The 13250-nt window shown below is 42.8% G+C and overlaps 1 protein-coding gene across 11 annotated transcripts in view; it reads left to right on the top strand.

Moving 5' to 3' along the window:
- Positions 1 to 13250, top strand: part of GNG12 (G protein subunit gamma 12) — a 108665-nt gene that overhangs the window by 16707 nt on the left and 78708 nt on the right. The window lies entirely within an intron of this gene.

The raw sequence follows: 13250 nt of genomic DNA, 5'->3' as shown, positions 1-13250 counted from the left end.
CCTGCTTCCTGGCAGGTACCATGTTTTTAAAGAGCCCAGCAACTGCTCATGCAAATTTGTTGTTAAACTGACTCATAACAGCTGCAAAGACTGGAATGATCAGTTCCCAGCTCAATTGTCTTTTTATTATTTGTGACTTGCACTTGTTAACATGGAGTTGTCATAGGTAGGAACAGTTTTGCTGTTAATCGTATACCTTTAATTGGTTGTTGTACTGAATGCTGGGGTTTTGGTTATTTTACCAGAAAACAATGCTGAGGAAGTTTAAAGTAAATGTTGGAAAAGTAACAAGTTAAAGGGTTGGCATTCTCCAGAATTTCTAAACAGGAAGGGCTCAGGGCTGGCAGTCTGGAAGGGGTATTTGCTAAGCAAATACAATTTTTTTTCCTATTACTTTGCTTGCATGTTTTTGTAATGTTTTCTAAAGATGTTTTAAAATTTATACTTTATAAGGTGAGACAATGTCCTGGCAGAGAGCAAGAGCCTGACTGGCAGAGACTAATCCCAGCTCTGCCACTTGGCTACTGTGTGACCTTGAACAAGTTACTTAACCTTTCAATGCCTCAGCTTCCTCTCCGGGAAAATGGAGATGATAATGTGCCTACTTCCTAGAGTTATTGTGAGGCATAAATTAATATATATAAAGTGCTTACAACTGTGCCTGACACTGAGTAGACTTAAGATGCTCAGTAAATGTTTGCCATTGTTATTAATTAATTGGAATTTCATTAATTTAATTGGAGAGGCTGATGGAGATAACGGTGGGGAGGAGGACACCAAAGCCTCCCCCACGCCAGCCATTTGCAGATTCTGCCAGGATAAGTAATTCTGTTCATCTCAGTGATTTGAGGTTCATGGTTTTTATTCTCATGGTACTCCAACTTTATATTTCTACAGTGTGGTGTAGTGGGAAGATCACTGAGCTATTTAATTTTTAAACATGTCATCATGCCAGCTATACTTTGAAAAAGTGTTAGATGCAGCCTCTGCTGAAAATATACATGCAGTGGGGGAGAGCTCCAGCCCCAGAAGCCACCAGGAGCTCTGGACGTGAGACGTCCGTGTCCCAGGTGCTGTGGAGAAGGGGCCTGGTGCTCAGGCATTAACTGATGCTGAACCTCTGATCCTTGGAGAAGCTAATACCCTCTTCCCACCCCAGAACAGAGTGAACAATGTAGTTGTCATTCTGTGGTGAAAGAAAATGTACCCGCTTCCTGGAGAAATACTTTTCCCAGTTGTTCTGGCCCTGAATTCCAACAAATCGGCCCTGTAGGTCTCATATGAGGGGTACTGGGGATAACTTCCTTAGTATCTTCAGAAGTTGTTCCTGGGGAATATCTGGAGAGATTGTTCTTGTGGCTGTTTCTTATGGAAACCCTTGAAATAATTAGAAGGATGCTGTTTGATTCGTATCCAGTGACTGCATTTCTACAGGAAATAATAGATTCTGAGTGCATTGTTCTCTTGATCCAATTTGATAAGGGTCAGCGTGGATGTCCTAGGGAAGAAGAGGTGGTAGTGTCAGGAATCTGCTATCTGGAGTTTTAGGTACAGAGTTAGGGGATGTTACAGCTGAAAAAGGCCATTGTGATCATGGAGCCCAACTTCTGCTTTTTACAGATGAGGAAACTGAGGCTCAGATTTGCCTGAATTCATAGAACTAATTGGTGGTGTCTCCAGAACTCCTGATTCCAGGTCCAACTACATTCTTGTCATAAAATGTGTGTTTTAGGACAGCTCCGTGCAGTAGCACTTTCTGTCGCCATGGAAATGGTCAGCCTGTCCAGTAGGGTAGCCACATGTGGCTCTTGAGCACTTGAAATGTGACTAGTTAACTAAGAAATTGTATTTTTTGCTTTATTTAATTTTAATTAATTAAAATTTAAATTTATATAGCCACATGTGACTCGTGGTTACCATTTTAGACAGCCCAGCTTTAGTGACATTGAGGAAAAAAGGCCTGACCTTACCTCCTACCACATTCTCAACAGGTGAGAGGCTCTGGCTCAGGTACAGCTGGCCTATGCCAAACCAGGAGAGTCACCCTGGGCCCATCATCCCCACTTTCTGAATGAAAGGTGGCTCCTCTGTAAACCGAGGGGGTTGGACGAGCTGTCTCTCCAAGGCTTCACCATGACTACAGTCCTGGCTCTCCACTGAGCAGCGATGCGATCTTTAGCAGGGCCCTTAGCCTGCCTGTGCCTCAGTTTCCTCATCTGTCACCTGAAGTTGACACCTGTTCTGCCCCTCCCCCTCCCTACCCCCCTGCCCCGTTGATATTAGGAGAGGCTCAGATTTTCAAATTAGAAAATCAGTGAAAAGAAATTCCTATGCGAGCTTTTTTTTTTTTTTTTTTTTTTTTTTTTTTTTTTTTTTTACCAAATAGCCTTTGGTATCTGGAAATATTTTTTATTTTGATACAAGTCGTGGGTGGATTTTCTTTTCTCTAAGATGCTGCAGTTGGTGAACTTAGTGTATCGAGGTGAATCTCGTCATCAGAGTAGAGACAATACTAAAACAGCCTATATGAAATATGAGCTAGAAGACATGGTACTGATGACAGATGACTGATTTGATCAGTGGATACTAGTTTTTCATAATAATCTTGCTTAATTAGGCATTCCTTACCTATCACTCCACAGTCTGTTGTTTCACCGAAACCAAAAGGATCCCCACTCCGGAGAACTGTGGCTTTCCTACTGGCTTTTCTTTCTTTTGCTACTTGTCTCACATCAGCCTACATAATCCCATGTGGAATACATGGCACTGTGTGTTCTTCAATAAATAAATAAAACCGCCTCAGGGTTGTCTTTTTGGGTATAGCCTCTACTTCAGCGGCTCTTAAACTTTATTCTCCACCAGTATGCCCACAGCTCACTGGTGGGCCTTGAGTCTCTTCAGAAGTGTGCCACCGAGTTTTGATCAAGGCACGACACATACTTTTGCTACCACAGATAAAGTGGATCTTCTGACCTGATGTGAGTGGGGTACAACTTGCTCTGGGTTGCAGGCAATGTAACCTCAAGCTGGGGCCAAAGAAGATAGCTGTGTTGGCACTTGTGAGAATGTTGCCCCAAGCATATAAGATAGCCAAGTCGGGCTAGCAGTGTGGAAAACAGTCCTTCCCTATCTGGAATGTCATTTGCCTTTCTTGTACACTGATTGTCCCCAACCTGTGTTCCAAGGTGGGGGTGGTGGAGGAAGGATTTATTGCAAGGGGTTTGCAAATCCAGATGTAAAGCAGGCATGGCCCTCAGACTGAATGTCTCACATATTGGATGTCTGTTGTTCAAAAACATTTTTGTGATAAAGACACTATGAAGTCATATTAAGTGTCTCAGCTGGACAAAGTTAATGTGGATCGAGCATTTTCTCACACAATGGGTTCCAAAATGACAACTACTATTGCTGAGTGCCCGGGAGTTGTTTATTTTTTGTTTCTGATGGCAAGAATTTGTCTTCATACTAGAAAAGGTTGGCAATTATTTCACTAAAGCACAGCGTCTGGTTGCCTTTTCTAAGTCTGGGCTTGAGGGAAAGGGCGGGAGACATAATATTAACTGATTCTCATCCAGGATTGCTGGAGAAAGAAGTGCTGTCCTGTTGATTGATTCCACCAGGAATTCATGCGGTCTGCCTTCAGCTGCTGGCCCCCCAGGGGACAGGATTTCTTCACCCCTGCTCTCTCCCGAAGCCCTGCCCCCATCACCTGCCCACAGCCCTGAACTGGCTTTCTCAGCTTCCTTCCTGTCTCTCCCCCTGCTCTGTTGCTTGCCAAGGTCAGCCCTTCTTCCTGGAATCTATCATGTCCTGTTGCCTGGATTCCTTCTCCATCAGTTGTCTCCTCTCCCAGTTACATTTTCGCTTCAATACTGTCTCATTCAAATAACATTTCCTTTTTCTTTCTTTCTTTCTTTTTTTTTTTGGTATATTCACCGTGTGGCAGAAACTGCTTTCCCTCTTCCAACAGATGTGCTCAGGCCTGCCAGCTCTGCTCACAGTTAACAATAATTGCACCCCTACTATGTGTCTGACATGAGCTAAGTACGGAACTGGCCTCATTTACCACCCATCACTTGTGGGTCCTTGGATAAACGACCTACATTCTCTAAGCATCTGTAAAAAGGGAACATAACTTCCTGAGGTTGTTGTGAGGATAAAAGTAAAATAATACAGATAAAGCACTGAATACAGGGCCTGACGTGTGGTAAGTAGTAAGTTCTCAAGGCAGTTATGGCTCAGGAAGCTACCATGAAGGGAAGGGGAACAGTCGTTATCACTGCTCTCTCCCCGCCCCTCGCCTTCTGCTTTCAGCCCTTACAGGGTGCCCTTACCTCACCCCTTTTATGAATCACTTTCTAGATCAGTGCTTCTCAACTTCTTTTTTTTCATTATCACCTCATGAGGAGAAAAATTAGCATAATTTTAATTGAGTTCATTTTAAATAAGTTAATTAATTAGCTTGAATTTAAGTGAATTTAAATTTCTCTCTAATGAGGTCAATTAAATATTAAGGAATAAGATTTTTATTGGGTAGGATTGAGCTTTAGAGGCCCATAAACTATTATAATATCTAAGGGATTTTTTACTCTCCTTTCCCCAAAACCAATTTCTACCCATTGGTGGGGCGGGGGCGGGCAATCCCCTCCCAATGAGAAAGCATGTGTTAGCTCCCTAACCGTCTCCTATTTGTGAAATCTACTAGCTTCTTCTGGACCTGGCTAGCATCCTTGGTCTCTCCTCACACCTCTGGCCAGCGGTATCCCATCCTCTGCCTCCTGCTGCTCTTGTGGCCCCTTCTCTATCGTCTTTCCTGGCCCACTCAGCCACAAAACTGAGACTGAGCATCTCAGACGTCTCAAGAAAGAGAGACACCTCACTCTCCAACAGCAGGACACCGGCCAAAGGGTGGTGGGCAGGAGAAACAGGGTCCAGTGGGAAAGTAGGAAAGGAGCCGGGGAGAGGTGAGTGTGTGGAGGACACAGCTCGCAAGGCAGGGAGAGGCAGCAGACAGGACGACCCTGGGGGCAATGAGGGAACCAGCGCTTCAGAATTACCATTTTGAATGCTGCTCTCTAATGATTGTTTTGTTTTGCCATAATCTTAGTATAGGACCTTAAAAACAGCAATTGCCCCAAGTACCACTTTTCGAGAAACTATGCTTCTGGGAAGCAATGAATGTCTTGAAGGCAGTAAGCACAGAGTATGTAGAAGTCTGGTACCATGGAAGCATCAGATGTCAGGTTTGGCAGCGCAAGAGTGGCTGGCTAGAGACAGAAGGAGACAGCCTAAATGTGCCTTGCGGACAAGGGTTTGGAGCCAGTAAATAGTTTTAAGCAGATGCTTCCTTTTTGTCTCTCTAATCCCGTTTTCTCCCTTTTTCCCTTTGCTCTCATTTATAAATGCCGTATGTCCCAGAGACATTAATTGATCCATTGCTCTGTGCCCTTTCCTGACTGTCCACACCTTCTCCGCAGAGGACCGCTAGGTCTTTGTTGGAAGTCTGACTCTGGCATCCACAGTACCAGCCTCCTGGGCACCTGTATTTGGATGCCCTGTGGGCACCTGCATATAAATCCATTCTTCTGGTCACCCAAGCTTGAAACCTTAGAATGGTCTGATTTTTTTTCTTTTTCTCTCCTTAAGAAACGACAAGAAGGTCTTATAAGTTAGCCCTCTGGCACTGCTCAGGTCCAAGCCGCATTCAACAAATATTTCCCTCTCCTCCCCGTTTTTTCTTCCCACTTCTCCTTTCTTTCCTCCTCCCCTCATTTTTCCCTCTTTTCCTTCCTTCCTCGCACTGTTCTTTCTTTTTTCTTTTTTTGTAGCTAATATTTATTGAACCAAGAACTGTGCTTTTGCTTTGTGTGCATGTTTTCATTTAACACTCACAACAGCTCTGTGAAATTATACATTATTATTATTATCCCATTCTGCAGAAGAGGAAAGTGAGTATCAAACAGGAGGTGTAACTTGCCCAAATTCACACAGCTAAGTGTCAGAATTAGGGGCAACCTGTGCGATATGTCTGACACCCCCACCCACCCACTCAAAGTCATGCTTTTCACTTCCACCACTGAAAGAATCCAAACTGGTCTCTCTTCCTCCTGTTCTTCTCCACTCCAGGCCTTTCCAGATCCTGCTGTGATCATGTAACTAACTCCCTTTCTAAAAATTCTCAGTTTAAAAACCACTCATACTGACACCCAAGCCCCTCAGAGCATGGCCTTGGTTTCTGTCTCTTTGAAGACACCAGAAGGTGCCAGAAGACCTGGGTTCAGTCCTGGGGCCACCACCTCCTACCTGTGTGATCTTGAACAGGTAATTTCTCTGAGCCTCATTTGTTTATTTATTTAGTGAGTGCTTATTGTGTGCCTTCAATGTGCTGGTCACTGTGTGACAGTTTTGAATATTCATTAGTGAGGAAAACAGACCCATATGGTTTCTGCTTTCAAAGAGCTCCCCGCGGGACCTCAGTTTCCCTATCTACACAAGAGGGATGAGGATAATCCGTGTCTCCCTGGGCTGTTGTGGGGAATCAGCAGCGATGGTGGGTGTGAACGTTACTTGCTGGCATGCATAAGGCGCTGGTCACCTGAACTTACATTTTCTCATGCTGCTTCTGCTCCAGGAAAGTTCCCAACACATTTCTAGCTCTTCCCTTTTGCTTGTGCTCTTCCCAGCCTTGTCCACTTTAACATCCTATGTGGTCTTGATGACTCAACTGAAAAGTTATCTTACCCAGAACCTCCCTGCTTACTATGAAGTTGTATTCATTCACTGAGGGATTCAAGAATAAGTATTAAACACTTTTTTGGAACAGTGTTTTTCAAAGTGTGGTCGGTCCACAGACCTTCAGGGTCTCAAGATCCTCTCAGGGAGTCCACAAAGTCAGCTTTAGTTTTATAATATTAAGGTACTATTTGACGGTTTCATTGGACTGACGTTTGTAATGATGCTCCAAAAGCGGTGGTGGCTAAAACTGGTGCCTCATCATTAATCAAGGCAGTGCTCCCCCAGTGCCCACAGTACCACACCCACACACGCTCCCAGGAGAAAAACAAAACAAAATGCCATTTTTACTTAGTGTCCTTGAAGCAGTAGAATTATTCACTTCATCAAGTCTCAACCCTTGAACACACATCTTTTTAATATTCTGTGTGACGGAATAGGGAGATTAAAGCTCTTCTGCTGATAATATAATGTGATGATTGTCTCGAGGAGAAATACAGTGATTTGAGTTGCAAGCTGAACTAGCCGCTTTTTTTCTCCTAACACCATTTTGACTTGAAAGAATGTCTCAAAGACAAACTGATGATTCAGGCTTGATTATTTAGTGGACATGTTCTCAGGAAGAGAACAAAGCTAGCCCGTCACTTCAAGAGAAACAACTGCTAGTATTTGTTGCCAGTGATAAAATTCTAGCTTTCAAGCAAAAATTAGAATTTTGAAAAACTTGAGTCTGCCACCACAAGCTTGACAACTTCCCAACACTTAGAAACGTACCTGATGAGAACAATGATGATGTTAACGAGTGTGCTTTTTTGATATTGTGCAATAAAATATGTCAGCATTGGACAGACCTGCATAACTCAGTGAACCAATATTTCTCAGTGACCAATGTGTGGTGTTACAGACCCTGCATTGGTAAAAGGTCTACTCAAATGCGAGATAGACTAATCAATTTTAATACTATGTAGCAGAGCATGAAAAGTTTACTGAAAGGGGTTCAGCTAACCTTTAAGAAACTATCCCTTAATTTTGGGTGTAGTATCAAAGAAGACGATAGTTATCTGCAAAGGCTTTCTTTCCATTAATGTCCGTGTGAAGTCAGACTTTCTTCATATACTACAACCAAAACAACATATCACAGATTGGACTTAGAAGCAGAAATGAGAATCCAGCTGTCTTCTATGAAAGATTTGCAGAGATTTGACATTAAAGAAATGTACAAAAATGTAAAACAGTACAGTTCTCTTCTCACTAAGTTTTATTTTGAAAAACATAGTTGTTTTCCGTAAAATGTTTTTGTTAAGTTCTAATGGATTTATCATTATTATATTTTTAATGCATTAGTAAATCTTTTTAAAGTTTTTATTTTAATTTCTAATAGTGTGTGTGTGTGTGTGTGTGTGTGTGTGTATGTAACCAAATAAACAAAAGCCCTTTGTGATCCTCAATTTTGAAGACTGTCGAGGGGTCCTGAGACTAAAACATTTGAGACCTGCTATATTAGAACTGTGTGTAAACAATTCTAGTGCTGGTATACAGCAGTGAAACCTTGAGTCCCTCCTCTAAAGAAGTTTATCTATGAATATCATTGTGATTCTGGGTTCTCTGTGATGACCTAGTTAGGTACAAAGTTAGGACAAATAGGCATGAAAAGATTATAGAATAATATGCAATGCTCTGCCAAGCCTGGGGATGCATTTTATGATAAGTGCATTAGAAGTATGAAGAAGAACAGTTCACTGGAGAGACGAATAAACATGTCTGCCATGCCTATAGCCCCTTCTAAGAAGGTCTAGTTTCTGCTGAGAAAAGCAGCCCTAACTCTTCCTTAAAAATGGGTGGTCATATTCTTAAATGTGACTTCTCCCCCTGCCCTTCTCCCTTAGCCTCAGTTGATTGGGTCAAGAAGAGCCCCTGACCCTAGTGCAGCCATAGTCTGACAAGCAACTTGGTCTGCTGTGAGAACCTCAGTCGGTTTAAAGGCACCATGTGCCCAAATCAGATTCTTTATAAGAATTTGTAAATGAAAGATACATAGGGCTAGGGAAGTTGGCAAGTGGCATTCTAATCTATGGCTGGGAAGACAATTACAGAAAGCCCGTGAGGCAAGCTCTGAGTCAACAGAAACTATGAGGAAGCAGAAGCAAAGGGGAAGATGCACGGCAGGAGGACTAGAAGCAGAGAAAGAAAGGTGTAGTCGTCGTCAGTGTGGGGGAGCCCAGACTCGTGCTACTGACGGGAGACCGGAGAATCCAATCCCCAAAGCTGGCTTTGCTTCTCTCAGTACTTGAACTACTTTTTATGGTCTCAAGGAGGCCTGTCCCCATGGCCCTGATTGCCTTGTGTATCCTTACAATAGGCCTGTAATATTTGAAATCACTGAGGGAGTCTGTTTCTTTCCACAGGCAAGCTTAACATACAGGAAGGTGATTGGAAGTCATTCGGGAGGTTGAGGTGGGGCTGGGGGAATCCCTTTGGAGGAAATGGAGTTAGCAGGGCCTGACAGGACTTGAATGGGCAGAGGACGTTCCAGGCTGAGACTACAACTTTGCTGAAAGGCATGTGTGAGGAAAGGAAGAGGCTAGGAGGTCACCACAGTAGAGTAAGGAAGAGATTGGTTAGCACAAGTCAGTTAGCCCAAGTGGTCTCATATGTTTTGCAGGGTATTAAAAACCAACGGAGAAGGACAGACTGAAGCGGAAGATAATAGGGACCTCCTGTAGGTATATATATATATATATACAGTTTCTTGAACAAAAGACTGAAAATGAAGCTGGGGGAAGAATACACTGGCTTGGTGAGGAGAGAGCATTTGAGTCAGAGAAGCTGTTTTCCGAGGCTATTGCGATAATCCCGTCGTGCCAGTGGAGGCACTGGTGGCCTCAGCCCTGCTAGAACTTGAAGAGCTTGGCCTGCTCAGTCACCTGAGAAAGGTCTTGGCTCGGAGGGAGTGATTTTGCTGTTAAGTGCCCATGCCCCTGTGAGGAACGCCCAGGGGCACTGCCCATGTTGACCGTAACTGGACTGTAATTCTTCTGTTTTTCATCTCCCACCTCGTTTTCTAGGTCAGAACTTCTTCAGGCAAAGTATGAAAAGTTTAACTGAGAATTATTAACTGATAATAAAAATCAATTGATGATTTTCCAAGAGTCAGAAATACCAAAGCAAGGGACCCTTTTCCCTAAGCCACATAACCTTAGTGGGGCTTCTTGAGATTTCACGTGTGGAGTTAAGTTTTATTTTTGTGTTATTCATACTTGAGTTTTTTCACAGTCAATTTAATTGATGGTTTTGTGCGGCTTGACTCAGCTGTGCTTATGAACCTAAGTACTCAACAAGAAGCAGGACTGCCTTCTCTACGTGCTCGTCTTGCACTTGGTGACATATTTTAGGAGTGTGTTTCCACCTTCCAATGAAATGTAAAGGGGAGGCCCTGCCTTTCAGGGGCCTGTATCTCCATGGCAGGGTAAGTTAGGCATGAATAGAAGAATAATTTTAAACCGTGTGCTGGTGATCATGCTGTTTTGTGTTTTATCAGTTAATTTTTAACTCATAAAAGTGTGATATTCCAGGTTAGAATGACCCAGGTATTGAAGAGGGGTGAGCTGAGGTAGGGAGCTAACTAATCCATTTCTATTGACCTTAGCAAAATGTTTGCTATTAAGCAGTGGGCTTTACTCTCTGCACCCCATCTAAAAGATGTTGATAATTATAATACCTCATTAACGTGGACGTGAGAGTTAAATGAACTACAGGGTAAATCGGCTCATAAACATGTATTAGTGAGCATCTGCTATGTGTCATATACCCTGTGTCTGGGGTTGTAGCAGAAAATGAGATTGAAATTGGGTGCATAGGAAAGTGCTTACAACTGTGCTTAGTATGCGGTAAAATAGTCAATAAATGTACTATGGTTATTATTTTTATTTGAGAGAAATGCACCCAAGTTCGCAAATTCTTGAACAAGCCAGAGTTACCCAAGGGAAGGGTGTAGAAATGCAGGCCTCAAGCAAACAAACATCCTGAGTGTGCCAGACTCAGCAAGTAATGATTGTCCCTGCAAAGCAAAGACTGGGTTATCTGAATGTACAGTTTGGAAAGAGTTACGGATTGTGCTCTTCAAACACATGCCCACACACAGAGCTTTCGTTATCATGTGGCCCTCAGGCACTGAGAACAATGTATATGTTTAGCCTGGCAAATAAATGGATGTTTTCTTTTATCAGTAGGGCATTCATTTTCACCCTAGGCACCTAGCAGGCATGTTTTTCAAAATTGGTCACATGTTGTATTGTGAACATGCATTTTGTAAGACTTTGTAATATTGATCATAAGGGCTGTGGAGATAAAATAGTAGAAAGAAGAGCCAATTGTGAGTGATTTCATTAAATTCTGAATTTTTATTGGACACTTAAGGCAACAGCTATTCTTTTGAGTCCAGACTCACATTCTGATGCCAGGCAGTTTCCACATGCATATTTTTGTGTAGTTGGGGCCATTGCATACATCCTTTTTGTTGGTCTGCTTTTGCATCTAACCTTGGTTCGTGTTGACCTGAGTCCTCACACTCCACATCTTTCTTCTTGTGATGGCAATAAAATGATCCCCTGCACTGGTAAGTAGCCACCGGTTTAACTTTTCATTCAAATACTGGACACTTGGGTTGTTTCCAGTGTTTCACAATGAGGAACATATTTGCTGTAAATACTGTGTACAGATTACTTAGTCAGCAACTTATTATGCACCTTCTAGAATGGCACTCTCTGCCAAAGTCTTGGAAGTGATATCAGCTCATTAAACTAAGAGTCTTAAGAACTGGCATTCAGGGTTTCCTGAGACAGCATCTTACTCGCTGGCTTATTTTTCTTCGTTTAATTAGCAGATAGGTAGGGAGGATCTATCATGTATTAGGAAGTAGCAGGCACTGGTGAGCAGGGTAGGAAAGGTCCCCAACTAATGGTGCATACAGCAGCCAATAGTTGCAAGATGAGAAGCAGAAGTCGTCATGGTGACACTGCCCTCCTGTAAACAGTGTCAATCAGACTTGCAGTTGAATAGCGGACATTAGGTCTGGGTGCTGCAAATGTCTAGATAGAGTAGAATGTAACTACTTTAGATTAGTTGTAGATGGTGGGGTGGGGGGCAGTCAAAATTATAGAATTTTAAAAAGCAATACAGTTTTTGTTATGTCTCAGTTAAGCTAACGAAGTGATGGCTAAGTTTGAAGCTGCATGGTGTAGTGAAAAGCGCAAGGCCTGTGAATTCGGATAGCCCTGGATTTGACTCTCAACTCTGCTACTTGTAGGCTTGTGATTTAGGGAAAAACATTTAAACCTTCTGAACCTCAGTCCTTCTCTCTAAAATGGAAATAATATTATTTAAATATAAAGTTAGTGGGAACCAAATTACAAAGCCATAAACCTCTCTTTTGCCGTCTCATGTGTATCAAGGCTGTAAGTAACAGAAAAGAAAACATGACTCAGTGTGGCCCTAACAGCTAGGGGGATATTTTCCACATCCTCAGAAAGTCGGAAGGAGGCACCTGCATCTTCTCTTTGCTACTGATCTATGTTCTTTTCATTCCTTGATCCGCCCTCTTTGCTGTGTTGAGTTTTTAAAATTTTCTCACCTTCACCAAATGGCTGTCACAGGTCTATGACCACTTTCAAAGTTGAGAACGAAGGAGGCGCCTGTCATGGCGGCTTCTATCTTTCATGAGGAAGCAAAGTCCTTTCCCAGAATCCTCACAAAACGTCCCCGTGGGGCTCACTGGGTTGACAGGGCACATGGCTACCCTTAGAGCTGGGCTCCCACCTTTCCTGAGCTCACAGCTTCTCCACCTGAACACACTGGGTTTCTGTTAGCAGTGAAATGTTGAGGGCTCTGTGGAAGGTGGACCATCAGAATGCCCTAGTATCAGCCACGTTTTCACCTAAGTAAACTGGTTGTTTTGTTTTGTTTTGTTTTGTTTTTAAAGGCAGAAGTTCAAGTTTAGTGGATATGATTTACTTGTAAGATTTTGTTATCTGTGTCAGGAGATTCAGGATTTGCAAGCCCCCATTTGGGGTGTTAAGATTCTATTGGTTTTAAGCTGGGTAGAAAAGTTTTTGTGACCAAGAGGTCCGACAATTAAGTTCTTGAACTCATCCTAGAAAATGTGCTAATACCTCACTGCTGAATATCACTATGGTCACCTTCGAAGTACTCCCCTTGGGAAGCTATGCACCAGCGCCAGCTCCTGTCCACCCTTCAAAGCAATTTTGGAACTCTTTTTCTGGAATGGCCATCAGAGCTGTCGTCCTATTACCCTTGATGTCCTGAATGTCATCAAAATGTCCTCCTTTCAATATTTCCTTTATCTTTAAGTAAAGAAAGAAGTCACTGGGGCCCAGATCAGATGAGTAGGGAAGGTGTTCCAATACAGTTATTTGTTTACTGACTAAAAACTCCCTCCCAGACAGTGCTGTGTGAGCTGGTGCATTGTCATGATGCAAGAGCCATGAATTGTTGGTGAAAAG

Source organism: Rhinolophus sinicus, chromosome 14 (assembly GCF_057876585.1).
Source record: "Rhinolophus sinicus isolate RSI-liver-muscle chromosome 14, RSI-T2T, whole genome shotgun sequence".
In the NCBI taxonomy this organism is placed as follows: Eukaryota; Metazoa; Chordata; class Mammalia; order Chiroptera; family Rhinolophidae; genus Rhinolophus; species Rhinolophus sinicus.
This window is presented reverse-complemented; position numbering and strand designations above follow the sequence as displayed.